Source organism: Pteropus vampyrus, unplaced genomic scaffold (assembly GCF_000151845.1).
Source record: "Pteropus vampyrus isolate Shadow unplaced genomic scaffold, Pvam_2.0 Scaffold220, whole genome shotgun sequence".
Taxonomy (NCBI): Eukaryota; Metazoa; Chordata; class Mammalia; order Chiroptera; family Pteropodidae; genus Pteropus; species Pteropus vampyrus.
Genome location: NW_011889001.1, coordinates 2473147 through 2482343, shown reverse-complemented (window position 1 = coordinate 2482343; position 9197 = coordinate 2473147).

Genomic DNA, 9197 nt, shown 5'->3' with positions numbered 1-9197 from the left:
TACGTCTTCTGTAACAAAGTACTACAAACTGGGTAACTTAAACAACAGAAATTTATTTTCTCACAATTCTGGAAGCTAGAAGTACGCATTCAAGATGTTGTCAGGGCCTTGCCGCTCTGAAACGCTTAGAGGAGGATCCTTCCTTGCCTCTTCCAGCTTCTGGTAGCCCCAGGTGTTCCTTGGCTGTGGCAACTTAAATTCAGTCTTTACCTCCACCTTCGTATGGCTGTCTTCCCTCTGCATGTCTCCGTCTTATCAATTCTCTTGTAAAGACACAGTCATATTGGATTAGCGGCCCTTCCTAATGACCTCATCTTAATTTAATTACATTGAAAAGACCGTATTTCCAAATAAGCTCACATTCACAGGTTTCAGATGTTCGGATTTCAACATATCTTTTTCTGGGAGACACAATTCAACCCATTATAGTCTTCTAAGATGTTTTCATCTATTGATTTCCCATCCTTTCTTTGGCCCCTCTTGAAATTTTTCTGTTCGAGAAACTGAGTCATGGAGCTTCTCACATTCTGAATTTTTCTATGCATTCCCATAGTGCCATTTAGCACATTTCTTTATAAACTGACAATTAGATCCAGAGGCTTGATCTGATTCGGGTTTGATTTTCCCCAAGAAGTTTGGTTTTCCCAACACTACCCATGTTGTATAATTCTGTCGGGAGACACGTAACATTTAGTTTGTTCTGGACTTTTCAATATTGGAAAATAAGACTTTTAGTAGATGAAAGTGAATAGCAAACTGTAGAATCTGCTTGTGATGTGACCCAGAGGCTGAGAAGGAAATTTAATATACAGTGTTTGAAGGAAGTGGTATAAAAAGAAGAAAGTCGTTTGTGGACCACACCTTAATCATAATACAAAGCAAAGAATCTACCGCAAGAATGCTTGTTTTTAATTTCCAAACTCCATTGTTTACCATCTGTGTGATCTTTGGCAAGTAATTTAACCTCTCTGTGTTTCAGTTTCATCTGTGAGATGAAGACAATTATGGGGTTACTGGAAGGATAGAGTGAATTGATATAACATAAAACAGTTAGGACAGAGCCCAGCACATAGTCAGTACTATATGTGTTGCTATTATTATTGGTAGTATTGTGGCAGCTCTTGTCATTGTTAATGTGCCTGGGTTTAGTAGGTATTCACAAATGCTAGCTATTTATATAAGGATTTTTATAAAGTTTCAGATAAAATTATACTGGTAGCCCTAATAAAACCCAAGGCAAGTCATATCCACCAGATATACCCTTTGGCTAAATAATGAAGTAAGAAAGTTAGAGAAGTTTACCTCTTGCCCATTTTTCTTCCTTCCCTTTCTTCCTCCCTTTGATATCTTTTCTAAATTACTAACATTCTTGGGCAGGACCTGACTACAATGTTTTATGTAAAAACATTACAAAAATAACAAATTGATCAATACTATATTAAAAGGATCTTGTTAGCTGAGGCCTGGTGCGATAGTGGGTAGCAGATGTGAGTTTATAAAGAGTTGTATACTAAATATGGTAAATTATTAATTTTCAAGAAAAACAGATCCATTGAGTGCCTTTTAATATGCTACATTCCCTAGAGATTCTTTTAAAACACAAACTCCTTGGTGATCTGTCCTTTATCAGCTTAGTTGTTTAATTCTTGCTGCTCTTTTATTGATTCTGAGCATGCGTTATCTTAGTAAGAGTTGCTGTCTATCAATTTTCTGTCACTCATTTTTACTGGGACCATATTTAAGGTCTTTCATTTCTGTGGGCTTGTTTGGGACCCACTACTAAATTCATGGAATAATTATCCTTTCCTTGACTTCTATGTTGCTAAGTGCCTAACAGAAAGGTAAATGTTCTCTATCTCAAAAGGCAGGTAAATCACCACTGTTCATTACTGTATCTTCCAAGAACCCTTGATTTCATATTATAATTCCGTCTTTAAAATGTTTCCTGACAGAAGTACATAACTCTATCCCTTTGTAGAGGCCTGGAAATCAAGGGTATGGAAGAAATTAAAGTAACTGAAGAGGGGAAAAATGAACGGTAGGCAAAAAAATAATTTGAGAAAAAAATGTAAAAGATGAAATACTGTATTCATTGGTATGAGTTAATTATAGGACCCGAAGCAAAAACACAGAAAGGGTTCTCTGTGCCTTGGCAAATTGATAACAATGATAGACCTGCACTATTTTTAAAGAACAAACAAGAAGTAAACATGAACCATTACTCTTGACTTGGGCTCACTCCATTATTTATTTCTCATTAATTTTTCAGTTATTAATTCATCATATATTGGGCATCTGAGTATAGTGCTAAGTTCAGAATATAGTAGTAAGAAGACATGGCTCCTGCCCTCACAGAGCTCACAGTTTGCTCCTTTACATTACATTTTTCAGTTTGTTCATGTATGACAGAAAAAATCATCCAAGAATTGTCTGACAAAACCCTACCATCAGGCTAGATAATATAACTAAGTATTTTATATAGATACACATACAGATATTTATAAGATATAAATATATTTACAAATATGCTTGATGAAGTTATAACCCTGTAATTATCTTTTATTGAATTATTGTCTCTACTTGCTCCCCATTAATTCATTCTATTAATCTCCTGTGATATAACCACTGAAAGGTCATGGCTAATCTCCTAGTTGTCAAATGCAATGACCTTTTCCAGTTCTCTATTGTCCTTGAATTATTCAGAGGACATGTTCTCCAAAATGTTCTCAGAGCATTTGGCAGTGATGAGCACTCCCTTCTTAACCCTTCTTCTCCCTTTCTTGCAGTTCTATCCTGTTTAAGATCATGGGCTTTAGTGTTAGGCCAAGCTCACTTTGAGTTTGCTCTGCCACTTTCTGACTTTATGAGCAGTCACTTCAGCTCTGTGCTTCTATTTGTCATCCATAAAGTAGGAATAACATTATTCCCTATCTATCAAGGTCTCATCGGGCAAGGATTAAACATAACATATATGAAACAATGTAATGAGCCCTCCTCGACCTCTTTTTCTTCCTTCCAAGTGTGAGCTGTGTCCAGTTTCCTGAATCTGAGCCTGTGTCATCTCAGCCAGTACCCTGTCTTTTGGATCTCATCCTTTTCTGTGGCTTTGTTTTCCCCCTCTACATGAATATGAATGACTTTCCAATCATCATCACTAATTCTAGCTTCTACCCAATGTCAGTCCCACCTTACTACCCAGAGTGCACAGCATCAAAGAGAAGGGTACAACCTTAATTTTTCAGAAACAACCTCATATAGTGTTAGTGGTTCACTCCCATTGTACAATGGCAGAGGAGGGAAAACCAGGCTGGATAAGATGTCCACAATTGCTCAGACCAATCCTGAATAATGCATGTTATCCCAGTGTCCTGTCCAATGAATGACCCCTTTCACTCAACAGTGTCACAGTTAGGAGAATAAATTATTTGGTCACCTTAGTTAAGGCTCATGTTTGAGCATAGACGGCTGGTTGAATTACTTCATTTATTTGTTTATTCATTTGTTTTTTAAAATTTATTATTATTATTTTATATTAGTTTCAAGTATACAGTACAATGGTTAAACATTTACATAATTTATGAAGTGATCCCCCTGATTCCATTTGTTTTTTTAATAAATCTTGAACTTTTCCTCTGGGGCCAGAGAACCAAACGACATGTGATCCCCACTCAAGAAATTCACGGTCTGATGGATGGAACATATAACAAACAATGATTATACAATAACGTGATCAGTGCTGTACAGGAGTTAACCCAGGAAGCCACAGGAATGCAAAGGAGGAAGAGAGGGTGAGAGAGAGACAGAGAGAGACTGCCTGAGGGTGTGTGTGAGGAGCCAGAAGGGTACAAATAGATCTGGGGAGGGGACAGAAGTCTTTAAGAAGAGGCTCCAGGAAAACACTGGCCTTATGACATCAGTATATTTAGAGTAATGGTTTAGGGAAGGGGGAAACAATTTGGGCATTTACAAAGATTGGGGTTTTACCTGTATTACATCCCAGGCTGCAGGAAATCCCTTAGCAAAAGAAAGAAAAATATAATTCTAGGGGCATTTCCTTCTCTCACAAGGCTCTACACCTTCTCCTATTTGATATTAATGCCCCGAAGTCTTATACAGAGAAGTTTAAAAATGGCCTTCCAATTAAGACATACTTTCCACACCATTTGGAATTTTCTTTAAAATTTTTAATGTAGTTTATCATTTAAGGAATTTTATTTTACTGATTTCCTCTTCAGAGAGAATAGGTACAGCAAAATGTCTGTAACACTTCCTGGTGATGGTTGGATGATGGAGTCACAAATGGAGTTTTGTGTTTCAAGTTAGCTACTATCTCACACGTGGGTAGAACCCCAAGAACTGGTGCTGCAGAGGCCATTTGTTAGCACTGCCAGATAGCCCTCCACACCCACCATCCCCTCTGATGGGCTTTCCATTAGCTGTCTCCAGCTACAGAGAAGCTTAGGGAAATGTGAGAAATGCTTTAATCCCAGTTAATGAGAATATGTATAATTCTTAGGCTTCCAGTGGACATGTGGTTTTCTTGACTATGACATTTTGTGGAATTTAGAATTTGTTGCTTTTATCAGAGTTCTTGATCTCAAATAAAACCTGAGCTAACTTAAGCAAAAAAGGTAGCTTAAGCTCGCAGAGCACTTGGAGGCTGGCCCGGGGACTCTCCCTCAGCTTCTTCATCATGCAAGGTGTCGCCTCCCCTGAGAACCGACCGTTTATACATGAATCACCGTGATGCTTTATTCTACAGGAAGATACTCTTTCATTTACTTTCCCTTCTTATGGCCTGCTCCTGGGGACCTTAGGGGAAGACTCTGTGTTTTGTTATTTTCTTCTTCTATAAAGTGGTGTGGAAAGTGATTATGGAAGGACATTGGGTAGATCACAACATCTACAGGAGGGCTAGAGAACTACATTTGAAAACTTGGCAACCAAGGCCACACTAGCGAGTGCTAAGGACATCATTCTGGCACCACTGCTAACAGGTAGCTAGCCCTGGCCATTGGACTGCCCTCCTCCAGAAACTCGCCCCTGCAATTCTGGACCCTGGGCTCCTTCAGGGCCTCAATGAACTCTCTCTGATTCTCTCTGTGCCTTTGTGGCACTCACTGTCAACTGTTCAGGCAGGATCATCTGATTAGCTGAGCCTGGGTTGTCCGTGCAATAGCTGTAGACAAGCTGGTAGAGGAAACATCTTTTCTCCCTTAGGGTCTGTCTTCCACCTGTCTTGGGATTTCTCCCCCAAAAAGACTTGTTTGGATGCAATAAAAAGAAAAAAATTGAAAAAGAGACAATTCGATGCATTATAGACCTAAATATGAAAGGTAAGGCAATAAAACTTCCAGAAGAATATTTGTAAAAATATCCTCATATCCTTGCAGTTGATAAAGTTTCCAAAATAGGACATAAAAAGTGGTAACCATACAAATAGATTGATAAGTTGGGTTTCAATAAAATTAAGAACTTCTGTTCACCAAAAGACATTATGAGACTGAAAAGATAAGCCACAAAGTAGGATATAGATGGAAGATAGATTATAGATAGATAGATAGATAGATAGATAGATAGATAGATAGATAGATAGATAGATAGATAGATAGAAAATATATTTTTACATATAGGTTCAACATTTATAAAGAACAAGTAACAAGAGATAAACCAATTTGTTTTTTAAATGGTCAAAGACTTGAACAGGTACTTCACAAAAGAGACTATCTAAATGGCCAGTAACATATAAAAAGAGGCTCAACCTCATTAGTTGTCAGAGAAATGTCTGTTTAAGCCATAATGAGATACCACAATGTAAATCAAAATGGCTAAAATAAAAAAGGCTGGCAGTAGTAAGTGTTGATGAGGATGTTAAACAACTGGAACACTCATATATGGCTGATCGACTTGATAAAACCATGTTGAAAACAGTTTGGCAGAATATAACATACCTTATAACTCAGCAATTTCACTCTTGGTAAATAGCCAATGTGTGCAAATGTCCATCAAAAAATGGGTATATGAATGATCTTTATTCATAATAGCCCCAAACTAGAAACAACCTAATGTTCATCAACAAAACATAAAAATAAAATTTGGTATATTTATACAATGGAGTTACTACCTGGCAACAGCTACACATATGAGTTAATATTACAGACATAATATTGAGTAAAAAAAAAGAAAAGCCAGAAATAAGTGTAAATACTGTATGATATAAATAATAATGATTTTCAAAAACAAAACTGATCTACAGTGAGAGAGGTCAGAATAGTGGTTATCTTTTCGGTATTAGGGAGAGGCCAAAGGAACTTTCTAGGATACTGGAAATGTTCTTATATCTTGGTCTTGATCTATGCACCTGAGGTTTGTGCACTTTGTAGTATGTTTGTTATATTTCAATAAAAATTTTTTAAAAGTTTACTCACAAAAATGACAAATGTCCTATTCATTTGGTTTCCATTAAATAAATATATCCACATGGTAATAATTAAAATAGGACAGAAAAACTTATAATGAAAATTGACAGCCTCTTGTTTTAACTCTCCTTATTTCTGGTACTAATCACCAGATTTAATTTTTTAATTTATTTTGATTAGTTTCAGGTATATAGTACATTGGTTAGACATTTATATAGTTTATAAAATGATCCCTCTAATTGCTCCTTCTCTCCTCTGGTTTTCCACCTAGCCAATATATTAATGCTAACTACATTCCCTATGCTGTGCTCCCCATCCCTGTGACCATCTACGAACTATTAATTTGTACTTCTTTAACCCTTCACCCATTCTCCCAGCCCCCCAACACTCCTCCCCTCTGTCCATCAACAGAATGTCCACTATATCTGTGAGTCTGTTTTTGATTAGTTTGTTATTTTTGTTCCTTAGATTCCACATGTAAGTGAAATAATATGGTATTTATCTTTCTCTGACTTATTTCGCTCGGCATAATAACTTCTAGGTCCATCAATGTTGTTGCAAATGGTAGGATTTCACTTTTTAATGGCTGAGTAATATTCCATTGTATATATGAACCATAACTTCTTTATCCAATTATCTGTTGATGGGCATTTAGTTTGCTTCCATATCTTGGCTATTATAAATTGTGCTGCCATTAATATTGAGGTGCATAGATCTTTGCAAATTATTGTTTTGGTTTTCTTTGGATAAATACCCAGAAGTGCAATTGCTGGGTCAAAAGGTATATCCATTTTTAATTCTTTGAGAAACCTCCAGACTATTTTCCATAGCGGCTGTACCAATTTGCAATCCCACCAACAATGTAAGAGGGTTCCCTTTTCTCCACATCTTCGCCAACACTTGTTGTTCTTTGATTAATTGATGATAGCCATTCTGACAGGTGTGAGGTGATATCTCATTGTGGTTTTAATTTGCATTTCTCTGATGACTATACCTTGAGCATCTTTTCATATGTCTATTGGCCATCTGTATTTCCTCTTTGGAGAAGTATCTGTTTAGGTCTTCCGCCCATTTTTTAATTGGATTGTTTGTTTTTTTGTTGTTGAGTTGTATGAGATTTTTATATATTTTGGATATTAACCTCTTATGAGATGTATCATTAGCTAATATCTTCTCCCTATCAGTTGATTGTCTTTTTATTTTGTTGATGGTTTCTTTTGCTGTATAAAACCTTTTTAGTTTGATGTAGTCCCATTTGTTTATTTTTTCTCTTGTTTCCCTTGCCCAGGGAGATATATTCAAAATGAAATTCCTGTTAGTAATATCAGAGAAATTACTGCCTATGCTTTCTTATAGAAGTTTTATGGTTTTGGGTTTTACATTTAAGTCTTTAATCCATTTTAAGTCTATTCTTTTATACATGTAAGAAGGTAGTCCAGTTTCTTTTTCTTGCATGTATCTGTCCAGTTTTCCTAACAACATTTATTGAAGAGACTGTCTTTATTCTATGGTATATTCTTACCTCTTTTGTCATATATTAAGTGAGCATATAGGCATAGATTTATTTCTGGGCTCTCGATTCTGTTCCACTTATCAATGTACCTGTTTTTATGCCAGTATCGTGCTGTTTTGATTACTGTAGTGTTGTAGTATAGTTTAATATCAGGTAGTGTGATACCTCCAACTTTGTTCTTCTTTCACAAGATTGCCATAGCTATTCGGGGTCTTTTATGGTTCCATATAAATTTTAGGATTATTTGTTCTAGCTCTCTGAAAAACGCCATTGATATTTTGATAGGGATTGCACTGAATCTGTAGATTGCTTTGAGTAGTATGGCCATTTTAATTATGTTGATTCTTCCTACCCAAGAGCACGGCATATGCTTCCATTTATTTCTATCTTCTTCAATTTATTTTTTCAATGACTTATAATTTTCTGAGAACAGGTCTTTTACCTTCTTGGTTAATTTGATTCCAGGTATTTTATAGTTTTCCACACAATTGTAAATGGGATTGTTTTCTTAATTTCTCTTTCTGAAAGTTCATCATTGGTGTATAAAAATGCCACTGACTTCTGAATATTTATTCTGTAACCTGCTACTTTACTGAATTTATTGATCAGTTCTAACAGTTTTTTTTTTTTGGTGGACTCTTTAGGGTTCTCTATAAATAATATCATGTCATCAGCAAATAGAGTTTTACTTCTTCTTTTCCAATTTGGATACCTTTTATTTCTCTTTCTTGTCTTATTGCTGTGGCTAAGACTTCCAATACAATGTTGAAGAGGAGTGGTGAAAGTGGGCATCCTTGTCTTGTTCCTGATCTTAAGAAAAATGCTTTCAGCCTTTCCCCACCGAGTATGATGTTAGCTGTAGGTTTGTCATATATGGCCTTTATTATGTTAAGGTATGTTCTCTCTATTCCCACTTTGCTGAGAGTTTTTATCATAAATGGATGCTGGATTTTGTCGAATGCTTTTTCTGCATCTATTGATATGATCATATGATTTTTATCTTTCGATTTATTAATGTGGTGTATCACATTAATTGATTTGCAGATATTGTACCAACCTTGCATCCTAGGAATAAATCCAACTTGATCGTGGTGTATGATATTTTTAATATATTGCCAAGTTCGGTTTGCTAATATTTTGTTGAGGATTTTTGCATCAATGTTCATGAGATATCGGCCTATAGTTTTCTTTTTTCATAATGTCTTTGTTTGGTTTTAGAATCAAAGTAATGGTGGCCTCATCAAATGGAGTTAGGGAGCCTTCCC